Source organism: Somniosus microcephalus, chromosome 12 (genome assembly GCF_052327205.1).
Source record: "Somniosus microcephalus isolate GS21.2 chromosome 12, FLI_Smic_1.0, whole genome shotgun sequence".
NCBI lineage: Eukaryota > Metazoa > Chordata > Chondrichthyes > Squaliformes > Somniosidae > Somniosus > Somniosus microcephalus.
Window position 1 is genome coordinate 203253720 of NC_140998.1, and position 13627 is coordinate 203267346.

At 48.1% G+C, this 13627-nt stretch overlaps 1 pseudogene; it reads right to left on the reverse strand.

Annotated features, from left to right (window-relative positions):
- Window positions 1–263: 263 nt before the first annotated feature.
- LOC147109919 (putative G protein-coupled receptor 139) overlaps window positions 264–13627 on the reverse strand; it is a 58156-nt pseudogene continuing 44792 nt past the window's right edge.

Here is a 13627-nt window from a genome sequence, read left to right on the forward strand (position 1 = left end):
GATGCTCACACTTTGAACATATTCAGGCCTGAGTTTGATAGATTTTTGCACTCTCAGGGAACCGAGTGAAATAAGGAATGGGCAGGAACATTCACTTGATGTCAATGTTCGACCATGAACTTATTGCATGCTGGATCAGGCTGGATGGGCCGTATGGCCTACGCATGCTCCTGTTTTTTAAAGTTTTGATGCTCCTGCCCCGACTTCTTAAATTCTTATGTTCCAAGTTGAATTTTGCTGCAGAAAATCTAAAGTATAACTACTTAGCTAAAACACTTAACAATCTGATTCACTGGATATTTCAGCATTTTCTTTAACTCCTCTCGGAATTTACTCTGGGTCACTGCATAAACAAATGTGTTTGCGCAGCAGCTCAAAAGCAGGAGCATATATCCGGTTTCCTGAAGGGTATAAATAGGGTCATTGGCACTTGTGTAAGAGTAGGTCTTATTAATTCGATAATACAAGTAATGGACCATGTACGTCAGCCATAACAGTATAAATTGCCGGATGTACTGAAGAGTAAAATGCTGGATTTTTCCGGTTCGCCATCTCAGGATCAGGGTTATTTTCAGAGCTGGGGTTGCCCCGCAAAGCGCTGCGGACTCTGCTGGCCACTAATATATACCTCATGGTCAGAGCATTGAGTAACAAAATAAGGAAAAATGGCAGAAAAGGAGTCATGATGGAGCTGAAATAAGAAAATGCTTGCCATAGGGGTGAAGTATAGCAGCTTGATCTCACCTGGCAAAACCACGGCAAATTGTTAAATATATACATAGGTTCATATACAAAGTGCCAGGGGATGTTTATTAAACAGCTCACAGTGATCACCGTGCCTACAACCGCCGCTGCCGTTCTCTTGGTGCAATATCTGGTTTTCAGTTTCTGGCAACAAATGGCTATAAGGCGGTCAAAGGTGAACGCGACAGTTAACCAGACAGAACAGTCCGTGGTTGTATTAAAGAGGGCGGATTTGGTCCGACATACCGGAGTGAGCAAGAGGTGGTTTCCGGGAAAGTAAATGTCGATGCTCTGATTGAGTATGACCGTAAAGATGACAACCAGCAGGTCCGCCGCTGCCATGGTTCCCAGATAGCAAGTGATAGCATTTGGAGAGACCGCACTTTCCCCGGGACAGGATCGCAATCGCCACGATGTAAACTGTAGGGGAAGGAAAATAAATTACTGACAGACTTTATTGAGAAGAACCAGTAAGTGTGCACATCACAAATTGTGGTAAGTCTTGACGTTGTGCGATGGAGCAAAAGTGGGTGTCATAGAGTTTTACAGCACAGAAAGAGGCCCTTCGGCCCATCGTGTCCGCGCCGCCCATCCATCCCTGTCCAGTCTAATCCCATTTTCCAGCATTTGGTCCATAGCCTTGTATGCAATGGCATTTCAAGTGCTCATCCAAATGCTTCTTGAATGTTGTGAGGGTTCCTGCCTCTACCACCCTTTCAGGCATTGAGTTCCACATTTCAACCACCCTCTGGGTGAAAAAGTTCCTCCTCAAATGCCCTCTAAATCTCCTGCTCCTTACCCTGAATCTATGCCCCCTTGTTATTGACCCCCCTACTAAGGGGAAAAGTTCCTCTTTATCTACCCTATCTATGCCCCTCATCATTTTGTACACCTCAATCAGGTCCCCCCTCAGCCTTCTTTGCTCCAAGGAAAACAACCCCAGCCTGTCCAGCCTCTCTTCATAGCTGAGGCGCTCCATCCCAGGTAACATCCTGGTGAATCTTCTCTGCACCCTCTCCAAAGCAATCACATCCTTCCTATAGTGAGGCGACCAGAACTGCACACAGTACTCCAGCTGTGGCCTCACCAGCGTTTTGTACAGCTCCATCATAACGTCCCTGCTCTTATATTCCATGCCTTGGCTAATGAAGGCAAGTATCCCATATGCCTGTTTAAGCACCCTATCTACCTGTTCCGCTGCCTTCAGGGATCTATGTACATGTACACCAAGGTCCCTCTGACCCTCTGTACTTCCTAGGGTCCTACCACTCATGGTGTATTCCCTTACCTTATTTGTCCGTCCAAAATGCATCACCTCGCACTTTTCAGGGTTAAATTCCATTTGCCACTTTTCCGCCCATCTGACCAACCCGTTTATATCGTCCTGTAGCCTGAGGCTTTCCTCCTCGCAATTTACCACCCCACCAATTTTCGTGTCATCTGCAAACTTACTGATCATACCTTTTAAATTCTCATCCAAGTCATTTATGTAGATCACAAACAACAAGGGACCCAGCACCGATCCCTGAGGTACCCCACTGGACACAGGCTTCCAATCACAAACGCAACCTTCGACCATCACCCTCTGCCTCCTGCCACTCAGCCAGTTTAGGATCCAACGCGCCAAGGCACCCTGGATCCCATGGGCACTTACCTTCTTGACCAGCCTCCTATGCGGGACTTTGTCAAAAGCTTTACTGAAGTCCATGTAAACCACATCCACAGCATTTCCCTCATCCACCCCCCTAGTCACCCCCTCGAAAAATTCAATCAGATTTGTCAGACATGATTTACCCTTGACAAAGCCATGCTGACTATCCCCGATTAATCCTTGCCTCTCCAAGTGGAGGCTAATTTTGTCCCTCAGAATTTTTTCCAATAATTTCCCTACCACAGATGTTAGGCTCACTGGCCTGTAATTCCCTGGTTTATCCCTGCTACCCTTCTTGAATAATGGTACTACGTTAGCTGTTCTCCAGTCCTCTGGTACATCCCCTGTGGCCAGAGAGGTTCTGAAAATTTGTGTCAGAGCCCCTGCAATCTCCTCCTTTGCCTCCCACAGCAGCCTGGGATACATCTCGTCCGGGCCTGGGGATTTATCCACTTTTTGGCCTGCTAAAACCGCGAGCAGCTCCTCCCTCTCGATGCTAATATGTTCAAGTATGTCACAGTCCCCTTGCCCGATTTCTATGTCTGCATCGTCTTTCTCCAGAGTGAACACAGATGCAAAAAATTCATTTAAAACCCCGCCTACATCATCTGGCTCTACACACAGATTGCCACTTTGGTCCCTAATGGGCCCTACCCTTTCCCTGGTTATCCTCTTGCCCTTAATATACTTATAAAACATCTTAGGATTTTCCTTTATTTTGCTCGCCAGTGTTATTTCATGGCCCCTCCTCGCCCTCCTAATTTCTTTTTTAAGTATGCCCCTGCACTTTTTATACTCCTCTAGGGCTTCTTCCGTCTTTAGTCTTTTGTAACTGCCAAAAGCCCCCCTTTTATTTCTAATGCATTTTTGTATATCCCTTGTCATCCAAGGTTCCCTTTGCTTGTTAGTCCCACCCTTGACCTTTACAGGAACATGTTGGCGTTGTACTCTCTCTATTTCCCTTCAGAAAGTCTCCCACTGTTTTGATGTGGATTTTCCAATAAGTAGCTGCTCCCAGTCCACTTTGGCCAGATCCTGCCTTATCATATTAAAATCGGCCCTCCCCCAATTTAGAACCCTTATTTCCGGGCCGTCTTTGTCTTTTTCCATGACCACCTTAAATCTCACCGAATTATGGTCACTGTCGCCAAAATGCTCTCCTACTGACACTTCCACCACTTGCCCGGCTACATTCCCCAGAATTAGGCCCAGTACCGCCCCCTCTCTTGTAGGACTTTCTACATGTTGGCTCAAAAAGCTCTCCTGGATGCACTTTAAGAATTCTGCACCCTCTAAGCCTTTCACACTCTGTCTATCCCAATTTATATTGGGGAAGTTGAAATCCCCCACTATTATTACCCTATTATTTTCGCACTTTTCTGAGATTTGCCTACATATCTGTTCCTCTATCTCCCCCTGACTGTTTGGGGGCCTATAGTACACTCCCAGCAAAGTGCTTGCCCCCTTTTTGTTTTTAAGCTCTACCCATATGGCCTCATTAGAGGAACCCGCTAATATATCATCCCTCCTTACAGCAGTAATTGACTCCTTAATTAATATTGCAACACCCCCTCCCCTTTTACCCCCCCCTCTGTCTCGCCTGAAGATTCTATACCCCGGAATATTGAGCTGCCAGTCCTGACCCTCCCTCAACCATGTCTCCGTGATAGCAACAATATCGTACTCCCATGTGTTCAACAACAACTTCAGTTCATCCACCTTACTTGCAAGACTCCTTGCATTAAGATAAATGCCTTCCAGCCCTGCCATATTCTCTTTTGCCTTCACATATTTACTCTGCCTTCCCAGCTGACTTGTTTTTCCCTCTGTATTTGGCTGTAAATCACCCCCTACTATAGCTCCACTCTGTACCCCATCCCCCTGCCAAGTTAGTTTAAACCCCCCCCAGCAGTGCGAGCAAACCTCCCCGCAATGATATTGGTTCCCCTCTGTTTCAGGTGTAAACCGTCCGACTTGTACAAGTCCCACCTTTCCCAGAAGCAGACCCAGTGATCCAGGAAACTAAAGCCCTCCCCCCCCTGCACCATCCCTTTAGCCACGCATTCATCTGTTCTATCTTCCTATTCCTATACTCACTAGCACGTGGCACCGGGAGTAATCCAGAGATTACAACCCTTGAGGTCCTGCCCTTTAATCCTTCACCTAGCTCCCTAAATTCTTGTTGCAGGACCTCATCCCTCTTTTTACCTATGTCGTTGGTACCAATGTGGACCACGACCACTGGCTGTTCACCCTCCCCCTCCAGTATGCCCTGCAGCCGCTCAGTGACATCCTTGACCCTGGCACCAGGGAGGCAACAAACCATCCTGGATTCACGTCTACGGCCACAGAAACGCCTATCTGTTCCCCTTACTATAGAATCCCCTACCACTATTGCTCTCCCACTCTTTTCCCCCCCTTCCTGGGCAGCAGGAGCACCCCCAGTGCCAGGAAGTTGGCTGCTGCTGCCTTCCCCTGGTGAGTCATCCCCCTCAACAGTATCCAAAGCGGTATGCTTGTTTGAAAGGGGGATGTCCGCAGGGGTTCCCTGCACTACCTGCCTGCCTTTGTTGCTCCGCCTGATGGTCAACCCTGTGCTGCCCTACCCTGAGGCATGAACAACTCGCTAAACGTGCTATCCACGAGCCTCTCAACATCGCGCATGCTCCAAAATTCATCCACCCGCAGCTCGAGCGCCGCAATGCGGTCTACAAGTAGCTGCAGCTGGATGCATTTCCCACACACATGGTCGTCAGGGACACTGGCAGCATCCCTGACTTCCCACATGGAGCAAGAGGAGCAGAACACGGGTCTGAACTCTCCTGCCATGACTTACTCCTTTAATTAATTAAAAAATTTATTCAATACCCCAGTTACAGGTATACTCTAGGGCGCTTTATTTACCAACTATCCCCACTACACCACAGAAATTTAACACCACAGAATTCAAGCTTGTATTGAAAAGAGAGAAATACTCACCAACCAATCACTTACCTGCTCCCTGGTGACGTCACACTTGGATTACTTTTTACCTCTCTCCTGGAACCTGGATTGGTATGCCTCGGTGCCTCTGACTGCTCCCTTTTAAGCCTTTAAGCTCTCCCGCCTCGGGCTGCTCCCGCGCAGGTCCGCTGCTTCTCCGGTCTCGGGGCTGTGGGCCTCGGTGCCTCTGACTGCTCCCTTTTAAGCCTTTAAGCTCTCCCGCCTCGGGCTGCTCCCGCGCAGGTCTGCTGCTTCTCCGGTCTCGGGGCTGTGGGCCTCGGTGCCTCTGACTGCTCCCTCTCAAGCCTTTAAGCTCTCCCGCCTCGGGCTGCTCCCGCGCAGGTCCGCTGCTTCTCCGGTCTCGGGGCTGTGGGCCTCGGTGCCTCTGACTGCTCCCTCTCAAGCCTTTAAGCTCTCCCGCCTCGGGCTGCTCCCGTGCAGGTCCGCTGCTTCTCCGGTCTCGGGGCTGTAGGCCTCGGTGCCTCTGACTTCTCCCTCTCAAGCCTTTAAGCTCTCCCGCCTCGGGCTGCTCCCGCGCAGGTCCGCTGCTTCTCCGGTCTCGGGGCTGTGGGCCTCGGTGCCTCTGACTGCTCCCTCTCAAGCCTTTAAGCTCTCCCGCCTCGGGCTGCTCCCGCGCAGGTCCGCTGCTTCTCCGGTCTCGGGGCTGTGGGCCTCGGTGCCTCTGACTGCTCCCTCTCAAGCCTTTAAGCTCTCCCGCCTCGGGCTGCTCCCGCGCAGGTCCGCTGCTTCTCCGGTCTCGGGGCTGTGGGCCTCCTTTTGCTTGCTATTCTGAAAAAAAGTTTTCCTTCTCTCCACATTAAAGTCAATGCAAATAAAAATCGGGAGAGATGACAACCGGATTGCAGACTCACTATCACTCGTTTTGCACTATTGTACAAACTTGGCCCAGAAATTCGGGTCGGGGGTTTCCTTCGGGTGCAAGCCCCCGACCTGAACTTACCTAGTGCGCAGGCCCACGTGTGATTCCGTTTCTCTGCATCCTCAAACTGCCGACTGGCAGTGCTTGCCTATCCCAGTGGCGCAGTTAGTTTGATGCGTCCCCTGGGATCACGTGGGGCATGGAGAGCCAATGGTAGCAGGGAATGCTTCATTCATAAGTTTAACAGGAAGAGCTGTCAAACCTATAAATACTATAAGCCCCAAAACATCAGTAAATCTTCAAATAAATTTAAAACGAAATCACATTTTTAAAATAAACTATAAATTACATGAACTAACTATTTTAAACAATAAATTTAATTTTTGAAAAGGTTAATTATATTTTGTAACGGGGCTAAAAATAGACTTACCTTTCTTTAAAGCATTTAAAAATAATAAGCCAGTGGAAAAAATGTTTAAATTTTAATGAATTCACCACTTACCTTGTTAAAAGCAGGCCTTGTGCCTGCTTTATGGAAGTGTCACTGCTGGAGACTTACCCTCCCGGAGGAACCTGGAAAAAAACGTAATTTCAATGCGCACGCGCTGCCTCTCTGGCGCATGCGTTCGACATCTGAACCCCTTCTTTCAGGGGAACGGAAGTGCCGGTTTCCTGCGCATGCGCAGTGCATGCACGAAACTGGCACTTTAGCTGGGCCTACGCGCGAGTACCCCGTGCGTACTAACGCCTTGGGTCCCGAATTTCTGGGCCATTATCTACATCTTTCTTATTACAACCCGCCTGGAAACAAATTGAATAGTAAATGCAGGTTTCAAATTTTAACATTACCAGTATAAATGGCCTGGGTGATGTTTGGAAGTCATAACAAGAAGCAAAGCTTATTCTGAAATGATAAACGGTTGTTTGAAATTGACTAGAAATAAGTTTTGAAATAAATATGTAAATCAGTAATACATTCTGAGTTGAATAGCATGCCATTAGTTAGAATAAATAATGTTCATATAAGTAACAACATTAACATCAACAAATCACATTTCTATAGCGCATGTAATGTAACAACGTGTTGCAAGGTCTTAACAAGATCAATGACATAATATAGAAACGTAGAAGATAGGAGCAGGAGTAGGCCATTCCGCCCGTCGAGCCTGCTCCGCCATTCAATGAGATCATGGCTGATCATCCAAATTCAGTACCCTGTTCCTGCCTTCTCTCCATATCCCTTGAACCCTTTAGCCTTAAGAAATATATCCAACACCTTCTTGAATACATTCAAAGAATTGGCCTCTGCTGCCTTCTTTGGTAGAGAATTCCACAGGTTCACCACTCTCTGGGTGAAAAAAATTCCTCCTCATCTCTGTCCTAAATGGCTTACCCCTTATCCTTAGACTGTGACCCCTGGTTCTGTATTCCCCGACCATCGGGAACATCCTCCCTGCATCTAGTCTGTCAAGTCCAGTTAGAATTTTATAAGTTTCAATGAGATCCCCTCTCAGTCTTCTAAACTCCAGCGAGTATAAGCCCAATCGACCCAATCTCTCTTCATACATCATTCCTGCCATCCCAGGTATCAGCCTGGTGAATCTTCGCTGCACTCCTTCCATGACAAGAACATCCTTCCTCAGATAAGGCGACCAAAACTGCACACAATACTGAAGGTGTGGTCTCACCAAGGCCCTGTACAACTGCAGCAAGCCATCCTCGTTCCTGTACTCAAACCCGCTCGCTACGAAGGCCAAAATAACATTTGCCTTCTAAACGCCATTGATGAGAGTGAGCCACAGACGAAGATATCAGGCCAGGTGTTCTATTGCTTGGACAAACCCATAGATATTAAAGCACATCTTAAAGGAGGAGAGAGATGTATGGACAGGTTTAGGGAGGGAAATCCAAAGCTTAGTGCGTTGTCGTGCTGGCGGAGCTTACAGAGATAGGAAGGGGCGAGGGCAGGGAGGGCTTTGGAAACAAGAATGAGAATTTTAAAATGGAGATGCTGGCGGACTGGGAGCCGCTGACGGCCAGCAAGCACAGGGCTGATAGGTGAACGAGACTTGGAACGACTTATGATACAGACAGCAGAGGATTAGTTAAGCTCAAGTTTATTGAGGGCGGAGATCCGAAGCCTACCAAGAGAAGACAGAAATAATCTAGTGTCGAGGTAAGAAAGGCCTGTATGAGGGTTTCAGCAGCAGATGAGCTGGGTCGGAGTCCGGCAAAGAATATGAAATCAGTTAATTGAATAAAATGCAAAACACAATACAACAGAAAGCGAGTTTCAGATTAACAACAAAGCTGTGGAGTAATGAATCCGGAATTGCCCAATAAAAGCAGGAAACGTCATGAATGACATACACCTGGAACAGCCGGCAAAGCATGCGAAATGTAGTGTCGACATTGGTGGATAGGCAAAACCGATTAAATTGTGAGCGGAGTTTATGCTGGGCCGAATACAATGGCTTATGCATCCAAAGTTTTATTTAGGGCACATTGCGACTCACCCAGGACTGGATGCCTGACGAAACGTCTGTTAACACAGTCGCCCTACATTTATGGCTTCCGAAAAGCTATTGAGGCATCAGATAAGGCAGGAAGAGCGTGGGGCGAAGAAAACGCCGCTGACGGAACAACTGTGCCGTCCAGACTCGAGGGCATTTGGCACATCACTGATTATTGCAAGCGGCAATCCCAGTGCTTTTGGACTTGGCACCAGCAGAAACGGTTTGGGGAAACTCGCAAAACAGGGGTAGGATAGACATTGGCCCAGTAATTCCTGTCACAACGCGTGAGTAAGGACGGGGTACTCACGCGTGTGCCAGGAGGAATTGTCGGTTTTCAGCATGCACAGCGCATGCGCTGAAAACCGGCATTTCTTGTCCTCTGACCCAAGGGGTTAAGAGGCTGAACGCATGCGCGGTATCGGGCAGCGCGTGCGACTTGGATTTCCTGTATTTTTACAGATTTGCGCATGTGTAAAGGCCTCCGGTTTTTACGCATTGAAAAACCACACGTAAGTACTTAGTTTTACAGGTAAGTGGTCTTTTAGTACAATTTAGAATTTTTTTCCCCACAGGTTTATTATTTTTAAAGAATCTACAGTAAGGTAAGTTTAGTTTTAGACCCTATTTTTTAAAAATTTGTTTTTTTCAAAAATTTGATTAATTGTTTAAAATAGTTTTTTAAAGTTATTCATAGTTAATTTAATTATTGGGATGATTTTTAAAATTTTATTTAAAGTTTAAGTAGTGTTTTGGGGTGCAGTACTTTTCATGAGTTTGACAGTCTTTACTATCAAACTTATGAATGAAGTTTCCCCTCCCCTGATTGGCTGAACAGTGCTCACCTGATCCCAGCCGGCACATCGCACTAACTACGCCGCTGGGTCAGGTTAGCACAGCGAGCCGACATCAGAACCTGGCCACTGACAGGAAACCCACTGCGGGCCAGATTTCAGATGTCGGTGCGCAGGGTGAGCGCCCATCGGGGGCTTGCACGCACGGCAAGCCCCCGACAGGAATTACTGGGCCAAAAAATCCTGAGTGGGGTTAGTGAAATTTGCCAAAAGTAGCTGATGTGAAATAACAATGGGGTGATTTGAGGCAATGGCTGGGGATCTAAAACAAAAAATAATTAACATGGAAAGGAAAGGTCGAACACGGTGGACTGAGACTTCGCTGGAGTTTAGCTAAGTAATTTACTAAATCGAGCATGACACTGTGCTTAAATATAGGGCGACTGTGTTGGCAGACGTTTTGTCAGAAATCCGTTTCCTGGGTGAGTCGCAATTTGCCCTAAATAAACATTTGGATGCCTGAAGCCATTTTCTTTGGCCCGGGCACAAACTCCGTTCAACACACACCGACTCCATTCCTCCTCCGTAGCCACAGTCTCAGGCTGACCCTGGCTTAATGCAAACTCGGTGGTCTCTTTGAACGTGCGTTGAGCTTCAGGCATCACGCCCTCTCCATTAATAAGATCCATCGCTTTCCACCTCCGTAATGTCGCCCATCTCAGCCACTGTCCCAGCCCGTCTGCTGCCGAAAACCTCATCCATGCTTTTGTTACCTCCAGTCTGAACGGTGTCATAGCTTTACTGGCTGGGCTCCCATCTTACACTCTCCATAAACTTACGTTCATCTGAAAATCTGCTGCCCATATCCTAATTCGCAGCAAGTTAATAGAAACATAGAAACATAGAAGATAGGAGCAGGAGCAGGCCATTCGGCCCCTCGAGCCCGCTCCGCCATTCAATGCGATCATGGCTGATCATCCAAATTCAGTACCCTGTCCCCGCTTTCTCCCCATATCCCTTGATCCCTTTAGCCTTAAGAAATATATCCAACTCGTTCTTGAACATATTTAATGAATTGGCCTCTGCTGCCTTCTGTGGTAGAGAATTCCACAGGTTCACCACTCTCTGGGTGAAGAAATTCCTCCTCATCTCTGTCCTAAATGGCCTACCCCTTATCCTTACACTGTGACCCCTGGTTCTGGACGCCTCGGCCATCGGGAACATTTTTCCTGCATCTAGTTTGTCTAGTCCTGTCAGAATTTTATAAGTTTCAATGAGATCCCCTCTCATTCTTCAAAACTCCTGCGAGTACAAGCCCAATCGACCCAATCTCTCCTTATACGTCATTCCTGCCATCCCAGGTATCAGCCTGGTGAATCTTCGCTGCACTCCCTCCATGGCAAGAACATCCTTCCTCAGATAAGGCGACCAAAACTGCACACAATACCTTTCACCCATCACACCTGACCTACACTGACTCCTGGTCCGCCAATGCCACTATGTTAAAATTCTAATCTTCATGATCAGATCCCTCCATGGCCTCTCCGCTCCCTATTGCTGCAAGGTACTCCAGCCCTACAAGCTTTTGGGAATATTGCCCTCTTCCAAATCCCCAACTTCTCATCATTGGCGGTGGTGCCTTTCAGCCATTTAGACACTAGCCTCTGGAATGCTCTCTCTAAAACTCTCCACTTCCCTCCGAAATGTTAAGACCGTCGTTAAAAATGCCTCTTTGGCCAAGCTTTTTGTTACCTCTCCTAATGTCTCCTTCTTTTGCTCTTTTTCATTTTTGTCTGAATTCATGAAGCGGTAAGGATGTTTTGCTCATTAATGGTGCTACCTAATTGTTGTTCTGAACTATGCCATGTATTAATCGCACTTAATTTGATCATTATTTTGGTGAAGAACGAACATTGTGAAAAAATGTGTTAATGCTTCCCTACCATCTATATATATAAAAGACATCTTCTGACTCTCTGTCTGTCTGTCTGTCTGTCCGTTCACTATACATTCGAAAGTTATAGAGCGTACCTACACACGCGTCACATCAAAAGAAAGCTTACGTTTACGGACCGGTCATAGGTGTATTTACTTTTCTGTCAGACAAAAACCATGCCCACGGTATCCCAAAAACGTCCAAAATTCCGCTCATTAAATGGGAATAGTTCCGCTCATTTGCTCATTAGCTTTGAGTGACGTGAAGATTCACCAATCGTGTGGTCGAGCGGCCTGACAGTTGACAGACGGTTGACCAATCGCTGCATCACAGGGGCGGGTTCATTGTGCGTGCGGGTGGGCCATCCTACAGTTGAGTGTTGAGTGACTTGATGATTGACCAATCCTACAGGTCAGTGACCTGATGGTTGACCAATCGGTGCGTGTGTGGGCGGGCCGTATCATTCTGAACCGAGGTGAGTGGCCACCATCGTGATTCTTCATGATTTTTTTTCCACACTTTCTGTGTGTTAGGGAACTAAGGAAAATAACAATTTATTTGAGTTTTAAATTGTATTTAGCAACAGTAGGAAATGAAGTGATCCCCTGCCCTTCGCCCGGAAGCTCGCCTACTTTGACGGCCATTTCGAGCGGCTGTGCCAGCACCGGGCATGGCCTAGCAGCCCGGGAAGCCTGGGCCTTGAGTTGCGGGCTGTGCTGGGAGCCGCCGCGCACAAAACTTCCCCGCGGCGTCAAAAGCCCCACACCAGAGCCCGACCCAAAGCCACCAGGTCACCAGCCGCAGCGGGCCATGCCAGGAGCTGCTGCGAACAAAACTTCCCCACGGCGTCAACAGCCCCACCCGAGAGCCCGACCCAAAGGCACCAGGTCACCGGCTGTGGCGGGCTGTGCCGGGAGCCGCCGCGCACAAAACTTCCTTGCGGCGTCAACAGCGCTGCCCCAGAGCCCGATCCAAATCCACCAGGTCACTGGTCGTGGCGGGACGTGCCGGAAGCCGCCGCGCACACAACTTCCCCACGGCATCAGCAGCCCCGCCCCAGAGCCCGACCCAAAGCCATCAGGTGAGCGGCCGCAGCGGCCCAGTCTCTCTCTCTCTCACACACTCCCAATCTCTCTCTCTCACACTCCCAATCTCTCTCTCTCTCACACTTCCAATCTCTCTCTCTCTCTCACACTGCCAATATCTCTCTCTCACACTCCCAATCTCTCTCTCTCTCTCACACTCCCAATCTCTCTCTCTCACACTCCCAATCTCTCTCTCTCTCTCACACTCCCAATCTCTCTCTCTCAAACTCCCAAACTCTCTCTCTCTCTCACACTCCCAATCTCTCTGTCTCTCACACTCCCAATCTCTCTCTCTCTCTCACTCCCAATCTCTCTCTCTCTCACACTCCCAATCTCTCTCTCACACTCCCAATCTCGCTCTCTTTCTCACACTCCCAATCTCTCTCTCTCTCACACTCCCAACCTCTCTCTCTCACACTCTCAATCTCTCTCACACTCCCAATCTCTCTATCTCTATCACTCACAGTCTCTCTCTCTCACACGCCCAACCTCTCTCTCTCACACTCCCAATCTCTCTCTCTCTCACACTCCCAATCTCTCTCTCTCTCACACTCCCAATCTCTCTCTCTCACACTCCCAATCGCTCTCTCTCTCTCATACTCCCAATCTCTCTCTCTCACACTCCCAGTCTCTCTCTCTCACACTCCCAATCTCTCTCTCTCTCACACTCCCAATCTCTCTCTCTCTCACACACTCCCAATCCCTCTCTCTCACACTCCCAATTTCTCTCTCTCTCACACTCCCAATCTCTCTCTCTCACACTCCCAATCTCTCTCTCTCTCACACTCCCAACCTCTCTCTCTCACACTCCCAATCTCTCTCACACTCCCAATCTCTCTATCTCTATCACTCCCAGTCTCTCTCTCTCACACGCCCAACCTCTCTCTCTCACACTCCCAATCTCTCTCTCTCTCACACTCCCAATCTCTCTCTCTCTCTCACTCCCAATCTCTCTCTCTCTCACACTCCCAATCTCTCAGTTCAGTTCAGTTCAGTTCATTTCAAATGCTTTATTGGCATGAAAGTTTACAGAGAACCATAT